Raw genomic sequence first — 9,948 nt, forward strand, 5'->3', positions numbered from 1 at the left:
GAGAAGGATGATCATGGATGGTGAGTTTTAAGTCCTCCTTCCAGCATGATCCGTCTCGAGTATCTGCACGTTTTTATGTCATGTTATTTAGCCCTATGCAGTTATGGGGCAGAATGACCTTATCAATAGATGTGCCATATAACAGGTTTATATAGAAAAAAACGGCATAGTGATGCGTTACGTATTCAGCGCATAGGTGGAATGTTATTATAGGGCCGTGCGCCTTTGGTTTGGAGTCCTCCGTGTTTATTGCAGTGATCATGGCCCCAGTGGTAGTGGTGTGTTCAATGTTTCTCATGGGCATTTCACCACGGGTATACTAGTATGCAAGTCGTGTCAGGGCCTAATAATAGAATGATTTAGCTAGAGCACATCACACATCACATCTTCGAGTTTGACGGTTCTCAAAATGACTGCTGTCAGGCAGGGCAGGCATTGCTGTTATACTTATTGCTGTTATAGCACTCGCAAAGGTCGTAGCTGCAGGCAGGGATAGGCTATCCAAAAAATGAATAACCAATCCCAACACATGGTTTTGTTGCCATTTGTTTTTATGGTATTTTCTTTAAAAAAAAATAAAAAAATGAAATGGGGGTCCCAAAAACGTTTAGATCGTCTACTAGACATTAGATGCAGATTTACAGTTTTCATGTGTTTTCTTGCATCCGATGTGATGGCCGCTGCGTTGGAATGTGGAACACACAAGCCCGCTTTCAAACAGCCTACGATCTGTCGTGTTCATTGACTCATCGCGTTGTGTTTGCCATGGCATGATTATAATATCCTACTTGATCTGTCCTCCTTTGGTGGGTTTGAAGGACAGGAGGACACGTATGGGGTTCTTTGGCGGTCGGGTGTGACATGCAGTGTAGCCTACACATACCGCACACTGTCTGTTAACTGTAACAGCTTCGGTAAAGAAAACGGTAATAGCTGTAATCTTGACTGCTGTGGTTGTCACATAGGCTGCGCTGAACATATACCGTTATGTTATGTAACGAGTTGGTTGGTGAACGCGGGCGTTACGGTAGGACCCCCTCACTCGGCCTGCGCTGTGCATGTTGCATCGCAAAACCCCTCTGGCTCCAGTTTTACCATGCTGTAACAACCCGACATTGTATTACAAGAATCTATGTTTTTTCAAGGCTAACACTAACACGTGAGCCTAATTAAAGTCTGCATAATGAACCTAACATAACAAGCTGCCTCGTCCTAAGGAAGGATGCCATCAAATATGTATTTTACTTCGTTCGATGCGCTCCTCTCTTACCGCTCAGCTAGACTATAATAGGACTATGTATGTCCTCTAAAACGGAAAGACGAATCTGATTAAAAACAATTACGGACGGATGGCAGCCTTTATGGACAAGCTGTCTAGTATTATGTAAGAGGGCTAGTATGTGCCGCTGTCCGGTTGAAATGTCGTGCAACTGCAAACGTCCCCAAGGACTAGCCCCCCACTAGCCCCCCTTACACCCATTCTACAGGCGCTGGCGAGGAAACCACTAATTCGCGCAGGATGACAGCCTGGGCCACTATACAAACACACCGAGGTGATTGTTGCTGTTGAACGAATTGGCGACACCACGACATCAATAGGGCCACACTGGTCGACCTTGTAGGCTACACGCGGAGAGGAAGGACTTTTAAGCCCGGTGTGTTTGAGCTGTCGACGAAGCCCTCTCGTCTCGATCCACCACCAGAAAGCCATGGCCAAGCGATCTGAACGGATACGTGCCAGAGAAGGCGCAAGATAGCCGCCGTCCGTCGCGAGTATATTTCTATTTTTGCTTCAACAACACAACACGACATGAGCGGCTGCTAGCTAGTACTCCCGGGGAAAAAAACTGCAAGTGGTGCCTATTGATACAATAGAGCAATGTTGCATTTAGATTTGGGAATAATGCACAGTCCAATAGCTCAAGTCCCACCGAGACCTAATTCTGTTGCCGTTTAGAAAATACTTTGAGGCTGTATCATTCTGATGATGAATGAATGAATGGTCTTTATTGTCATTGATATAGTACAGGTACCAAACAACGAAATTTGGGAGGGGGGGCTCCCCTGGTGCTAGGAAAGAAAAACTAAAAAAACAAGAAGGGAAAGGAGCTGGTTTACATAAATAAAGGCTATGTACACTATCCACTATACTATACTATACAAATAAAACACTGTGCTGTACTCTATGCTATGCTATACATATTCTAACATTTCCTATTCTCTGAACCTTATGTACCCTAGGGTTGTCATATTGCACATAGTGTTATTGCACATTCATTTAAAGTGTCGCAGTTTGCAGGCTTGAAATGTACACATTTGTGCCTCAGCACTACACCTGATTTCAATCCAGCAGCATGATGATGATGATGATGGTGATGATGATGGTGGGGTTGACAACATGAATAACAGTGCAATAGCAATTCACGTATAACAAGGTAATAGCTGTTATATTTGCGCATTGATTTAAAAATAGCACCTCATTAAAATAGATCCTAGGGGAATGGAGTAAAATAGATAATTATTCCCATATTGGTATTTCTCTGCCAGAGCTAAGCAAAAACAAAAGACTAGTGTTTGTGTAGTTAGTTTTCCTTTTTCTCATAAGGACAAGGGGAATCCCAGGTTTTTCTTATTCCTTCAGTAGAAGTAACCCTGACAGCGGTAATGACAGGTCAAAAGCAATAAGGCTTTAACTCAAGATAGTGGTCTCTATTATCCACAGATCAAGGTTGAGTTTTTTCCTACCCCAATGCAAACCTCAAACAACAGGCTAAAACTGACCCTCGATCCGTATCTGCGGCGGGAACGTACTCTTCTCCACCGCAGAAGGAGACCGGTACAACGAGAACATCCTGTACATGTTGCTGGCACAATCTGATTAGTTTTCTCTGATCTGGTCTCCATCAGTAAGATAATTACTCAGTGATAATGACTCTTCCCAGCCGCGATTCCTTACCAGTGATGACAGTTGTCCACAATGTGCTTTTTCACATTTCACATGTTTCTGTTAAATCTCTTATCGTGAGTCAATCCACCCCCAGAACTGGGCCATGGTCTAGGAGGTTTAACGAAGTTTGATATTTTTTTTCTCGCTGCTCTAATGAAATTAGACCAAGCTAACCAAGCTATCCATGACTCCTGCCTGAGTTCCTATGGCAGCTCATAATGTCCTAACTCTACTTTTGTTTTGTTTTGTTTCTCTCGCCCCCTCCAGACCCAGAAGCAGTGGAGTAGATCCTGATTGTAGTGATTGATCTCCTGAACCTGGCCTTCACCACCACCTGCTCTGGGACTCTATCTGGGGTTGAGAGCCTCCTCCTCCGACACCGCCTCCCTGCCACTAGTATCCATCACTTCTTCTTAACTCTGCCCACTGGGATAAATGAGTGGCCCGGCTGAAGAGGACAGGGCTGGGACATGTACCAGAACCCAAACAGGTAATGGAGCTCACACCTCTTCTGTGGCTCAGTTTTGGTAGAGCATGGCTCTTAAGGCCAATGCACACAGCGTGCGATTTCTGTTGCGCGTCAACATTCCATTTTGAAGTTTGAATGGAAGTCTATGAGAACATCGCATCTCAACACACACGGCCCCGATTTTAATCGCACGGCGAAAATTCGATTCCATTCATGACAACAATGGAAATTATGGAATGTTGACGCGCAACAGAAATCGCACGCTGTGTGCATTGGCCTTTAGTCTGTAAGTCTTTAAAAAAAAAAAAAAGCGCTAAAACATATTTTGTTGTCTGTAACGTTTTGGTTTGTGTATTTATCTGTAGAGTATTTTCATGATAGCTCATATCTTTGTTGTCCCTCTACTCTACTCCCCCCCCCATCTGTCCCACCTCCCACACAGAATGTCCTGGTTCAGCGGCTTCCTAGTGGCCAGAGTGGACGACCGCAAGACCGCGTGGGGGGAGCGCAATGGCAAGAAGTCCAAGCGGAAGGGAGGCTCGTCCCTCTGCAACCCACGTTACATGAGCTGCCTGCGGGACTCGGACACCATGGAGCCCCCCTCTGGAGCCCCCCTCCACCAGCACCACCGCGGAGGGGGGGCCGGGGCCGCGGGCGGTGGGGGCAACTTCGGCGTGCGCTGCGGCTGGCAGGAAGACCACTACGGCAAACGGGGAGGGGCCGCCGGGGAAGGGGTGGGGCTGAAATCCGTCGACCTGGGCTTTGAGGACGGGGACCTGAAGGGGAGGAAGGGGGGGGGGTGCAACGGCGGGAGCAGCGAGGGGGGGGACGACGGCCCCAACGGGGGGGTGACGGCGGCGGACTGCTGGCTCAGGGTGGTCCGGGTGTTCCAGTCCAAGAAGTTCCAGTCGCGTAAGCTGGAGCGCCTGTACCAGCGGTACTTCTTCAGGCTCAACCAGAGCTCCCTGACCATGCTGATGGGCGTGCTGGTGATCGTGTGCGGCGTGATGCTGACCTTCCACTGTGTCCACGCCCCGCCTCATGTGGCCTACTCCTCGGCCCTCTCCGTGGCCATGGCCCTGTTCATGGCCCTCATGGTGGTGTGCAACCGCAACGGCTTCCACCAGGACTACATGTGGATGGTCAGCTACCTGGTGATCGGGGTGCTGGTGGTGGTGCAGGTGTTCGGGGTGCTGATGGTGGCCCCCCGCAGCGCCTCGGAGGGGATCTGGTGGTCCGTGTTCTTCATCTACATCATCTACACGCTGCTGCCTGTGAGGATGAGGGCGGCGGTGGTGAGCGGGGCGGTGCTGTCCACCATACACCTGGTGACCACCTGGCAGTTCAACCAGGAAGACAGGTTCCTATGGAAACAGGTAGGGAGGTCCATCACCATTGAGCTTCCGGGTTTTTAGCGAGGGTTGAAAAAATAGCGCGGGGGGGGTAGTGTTGGATGGTGAGTTGGACTGGTGATCAGAAGGTCATGAGTTCAAATCCCACCTGGGAACACCACTTTTAGTGTGCCCTTGAGTAAAGCACTTAGCCCTTACTCCAGGGAGACTGTCTCTGTTAGTCTCTAATTGTAAGTCACTTTGGGTAAAAGCTAAACGGTAAAAATGATGAGACATTTTATGAGGTGAGAACTTATTTAATGACCCGGATAGGCAACAGCTCAATCGATACCCCTCGTAAAGTTTATTTTTGGTCCGCACTGTATGTCATAACATTTAGCTCGGTTTGTGTACGGGCTTGTATATATGGCTTTCACTGTGGTTTGTTTTGTCCTTGGTACAGCTGTAATAAGTTGTGTCTTGGCAAGAAAGGGCCTAAAGAGTGTCTGTTTAGTCTCTGTGCCTTTTTGTGCCTCTCAGTGCGGTTTTTGTGCCTATACTGGGGGGGTATTCCGTCAACGTCGCTAAAAGAAAATCCAGGCTTATTTTGATGAAGTCTCGCTCACAATTTAATTGGATGTTACATTCCAAGAACCCTCCCCCCACATGCCCGTAGAATGGTTGCTTGTTATTATGTGCGTTGTCTTTTACGACCAAAATAGGACTATTTTGCAGAGAGTTGTTGCCTATGCTAAGCTCACGACATTGAAGAAAATGGAACAGAACCTGACAGATAAACAGAATTAGCTCCGTCCAAGCAAGGTATTTCACTCATTTAATATGGGTTTCCACTCCTTTGTAGCTACTTTCTGCAATGGATTTCCCTGGGCTTTCTGAACTAGGAAAGCTGGTCTCAACAAGGTTAGTATAGGCCTTATACAGGTCACATATGGGATATCAGCAGGGGTAATTGTAGCCTGAAGAGACATTATTTGTAGGAGGTTGTTATGGGTTAGCGATATACCGTGCCTGTATCTGAGTGCCATTGTGTTAATTGTCACTATGTTGCTGTTTGCCAGTGTGTTCAGACGTTAGTGTGTTAGAGCTGAGTGTGTAGGGCTAGTGTGTTGACACATTATCTGAGTGTGTAGGGCCAGTGTGTTCAGACGTTAGTGTGTTAAAGCTGAGTGTGTAGGGCCAGTGTGTTCAGAGTGTGTAGGGCCAGTGTGTTGACACGTTAGCTGAGTGTGTAGGACCAGTGTGTTGACACGTTAGCTGAGTATGTAGGACCAGTGTGTTCAGACGTTAGCTGAGTGTGTAGAACCAGTGTGTTTACACATTAGCTGAGTGTGTAGGACCAGTGTGTAGACACGTTAGCTGAGTGTGTAGGACCAGTGTGTTGACACATTAGCTGAGTGTGTAGGACCAGTGTGTTGACACATTAGCTGAGTGTGTAGGACCAGTGTGTTGACACATTAGCTGAGTGTGTAGGACCAGTGTGTTCAGTCGTTAGCTGAGTGTGTAGAACCAGTGTGTTTACACATTAGCTGAGTGTGTAGGACCAGTGTGTTGACACATTAGCTGAGTGTGTAGGACCAGTGTGTTGACACGTTAGCTGAGTGTGTAGGACCAGTGTGTTGACACGTTAGCTGAGTGTGTAGGGCCAGTGTGTTGACACGTTAGCTGAGTGTGTAGGACCAGTGTGTTGACACGTTAGCTGAGTGTGTAGGGCCAGTGTGTTCAGACGTTAGCTGAGTGTGTAGGACCAGTGTGTTGACACGTTAGCTGAGTGTGTAGAACCAGTGTGTTCAGAGTGTGTAGGGTCTGCTGTATGTTGTTTGTGCGTCGTGCCAAGAACTCAGGGGCTAGCTGAAGGTCAGCAGGCTGAATGTACCGCCTCGGCCGGCCGGCTGTGTGTGTGTGTGTGTGTGTGTGTGTGTGTGTATGTGTGTGTGTGTGTGTGTGTATGTGTGTATGTGAGTGAGATTGAGAGAGAGAGAATAGCATGATAATAAAGCAGTATCACTCAGGTCTCGTGTGCTCCTACACAAGGGACGCTTTGTACTTTTCCCTAAGGGTGGGGGGGGGGTTCGTGAAAAGGGGGATGGCGGGGGGGCGCGCGTGCACATGCGGGGGGGGGGGGCAGTATGGGGTTGGGTGCATTCTGTACTACAGTAACTGTTGTGTAACTGTCTGCTGCCAGTGGGACAAGGTAAGGCTGGCAAATAATGAACGAGGAAACCATTAAATGGAAACAATAAGGAAAGAAAGTTTGTTTGTGTTAATGGTGGAACATACAGTAAGTCAATACAGTTAGCTGTTAAACCCCAGACCCCCCCCCCCCCCCCCCCCCCCGCCACCCGGATTGAAGAGAAATTCTCTGGAGAGAATAGCCTTTGTCCTGCAGCAATAGTACTTTCACATTATTCCCAAATAACTTTTATGTAACAGGAAACATGTCACTCTATCGCAAATATCACATTATGATTTGGAGAAAGCAGATTATTTTTTTGAGTGTGGACATTATTTAGTCTACTTTTCTGAAGAAGAAAAATGAACCCCTTCGTTTTTTATGAAAGAGAAATAGGACATACGTAGTTTGCAACCTGTTGGATTCAAACGGTGTTCATGCCCTTTCTGTGTGACTGAAAAATGACAGTCAAACCGTCCTAAAAAGTAATCGTGTGCACCAATGTCTCTATCTCTTTTTATTATTACTACTCAATCTTTTCAGTTTGTAAAGCGTCTTTGAGTGTCTAGAAAAGCGCTATATAAGTCTAATGTATTATTATTATTATTATTATTATTATTATTATAACATAGGCTAATGTTGTCTGTGAAATAGTGCTATGGTAAGATACCCATCCTGTTCGCATTGTATAGCTGGTGTCAACGACACAAGCACATCAATCATATGACAGAATGTACACATTACAAACTATTTTTTTTGTTTGCCATAGTGAAGAGATTGAGGGTCGTGAGATAGACACAGCCCAGTAACGTGTTCCTATGATACTCTGTGTGTACAGTGTTGTACAGTAATAATGTGCCATCAATCACTCCTTTGTGCCTGTGTGCAAGTATTTCCCCTTTATCCAATAACTCATTAACCTCAGTTTCTTTTTTTGTTGGTGTCGTTAGCTACAGATAATGACGGATTTGTCTAATCATTACACACTCACACACACACACACACACACGCACACACACAGGGTAATGACATTGGGGTGGAATTAGGATGCAGGGTTTGCTGTCTGCCTGTCACCCGCATCGTTGGCCTCCCTCCCCGCCTGTCACTGATCCCAGTCCCCCCGCTGAGAGCTGCGGCCCCCCTGGGCAGGATTACACTCATAACCCAGGCTGCGCTGGGGCCTGCTCATGGCCTTAGCCGGAAATCATAAAGATCATTCTTCATAAAAGAAGATCCTTTGTTTTTCAACAAAACGAATATTTAGGGCTGACTAAGTACCCTCATAATGCCTAAGTGGGGTAACCTAGATCTTTGTGTGCGTGTGTGTGTGTGTGTGTGTGTGTGTGTGTGTGCGTGTGTGTGTGTGTGTGTGTGTGTGCGTGTGTGTGTGTGTGTGTGTGTGTGTGTGTGTGTGTATGCTATGCCAATATGATAACTCTTAGAAGTTAATGTCAAGGTTACTTATCGGTCCTCATTCGTTTTGATGGCCACACTGTCCAGTCCAGACAATCGTTCAGTAGATCAGACAGTTAAACATTTTTGATCTGAATGCACTATTATATTCATACTTCTGTATGAATGCTTCATTCATCCAATTGTGGCCACCAGTTACCCCCTTGTGTACTTGACCTAGAAAGAGTCCACACACTGTGCCTAATGTCAGGCGTCTCAGAGTGAATCTAATTGTAATGTAATATTAGTAATAATAATAATAATAATATCATATAATATATTCCATTTAGCTGATACTTTTATCCAAATCGGCTTACATTGCAATGAGTGCATATGTTACGGTACATGTGGGGAAAACTAGGGTTAGGGTTAGGTGCTAGGGTGCTACGGTTAGGGTTAGGGTTAGGGGTAGGGTTAGGGTTAGGATTAGGGTTAGACATGCCAGCATGTACCAAGTCGACGTAGCACCTAACCCTAACCCTGGTTTTCCCCACATGTACCGTATTCCCACATGTACCGTAACTATACATTTTTCATGGTCCCAGTGGGAATCAAACCAACAACCTAATCAACCTGTTTGTTTGTTTGCTTGTTTGTTTGTTTGTTTGTTTGTGTTTCTTTGAGCTGCTCAGACGGGGGTTACAGATTGAACACCCAGACCAGGGCTCAGGTAGTCTAGCTCTGTGGGAAAACAATGCTAAGCTAACACTCTAGGCTACGTTTACCGGCTTTACATTAGAGCCTAGGCTAAATCCTCGGCTAATCGCCTGGACCGACTGATAGGATAGAATCAAGGATTCATGCTAACCCCAAGTAGCAGGCTATAGCTAGTCTGTAAACGTCCACCCAAGGGGACATCAAATAGGGATAATCATAATGGTCTCGTATCCATTTTGGGAGTTGCAAACACATCAGATGAATTACTCATCAGTTGTATTTATAGCCAAACATAAATTAGCTACATTTCTGACCAACCGGGGCGTCAGATTTTTTTATACCAATCGTAATGAGTCCTTTGAGAGCATGGACCGCTGACTGCACAGCATTGTGGGTCGGCAGGCTCACTCAAACCAGCTGTTGTTGTTGTCTTTTACCGTGAAAGAAGCTCCGCGGGAGCGATGGTCCTCTGTGGCTCAGTTAGTACAGCATTGTGCTAACAATGTTTAGGTTGTGGGTTCGAGTCCTGCTGGGACTCTATATACTGAAGAATGTAACTCTATACTGTACCATGTAAGCACCATGAGCAGTGTTAGTGTCTGCCATGTACTGTATGTCATAAATGCACATTTTGTAACACTTATCCACATATAGGCCTAAAGACAACCATTATATCAAACTTTGTATAATAACACCTAGACAGACAGGCCAACACCCTCCCAACATTTAAACAGGCCCTCAAAACCCACCTCTTAAAGCTTGCCTTCACCAGTTAACCCTCTCCCCCTCCCCTTCCCATGTGTCCCCAGCACTACCGTAATTAGACCCCCCTTTCTTTTATTCATTTTTTGTTTCTTTTTATTATTACTACTCGATCTTTTCAGTTTGTAAAGCGTCTTTG

At 46.2% G+C, this 9,948-nt stretch overlaps 1 pseudogene across 1 annotated transcript in view; it reads left to right on the forward strand.

The window, feature by feature from the left end:
* Positions 1–3,859: 3,859 nt before the first annotated feature.
* Positions 3,860–9,948, forward strand: part of LOC308160358 (adenylate cyclase type 6-like) — a 33,641-nt pseudogene continuing 27,552 nt past the window's right edge. The window contains exon 1 of the transcript in view: positions 3,860–4,792. The product of the transcript in view is annotated as an adenylate cyclase type 6-like (transcript). The remainder of the gene's footprint in view (positions 4,793–9,948) is intronic.

The sequence above is a fragment of the Nansenia antarctica genome (genome assembly GCF_963989245.1).
Source record: "Nansenia antarctica genome assembly, chromosome: 6".
In the NCBI taxonomy this organism is placed as follows: Eukaryota; Metazoa; Chordata; class Actinopteri; order Argentiniformes; family Microstomatidae; genus Nansenia; species Nansenia antarctica.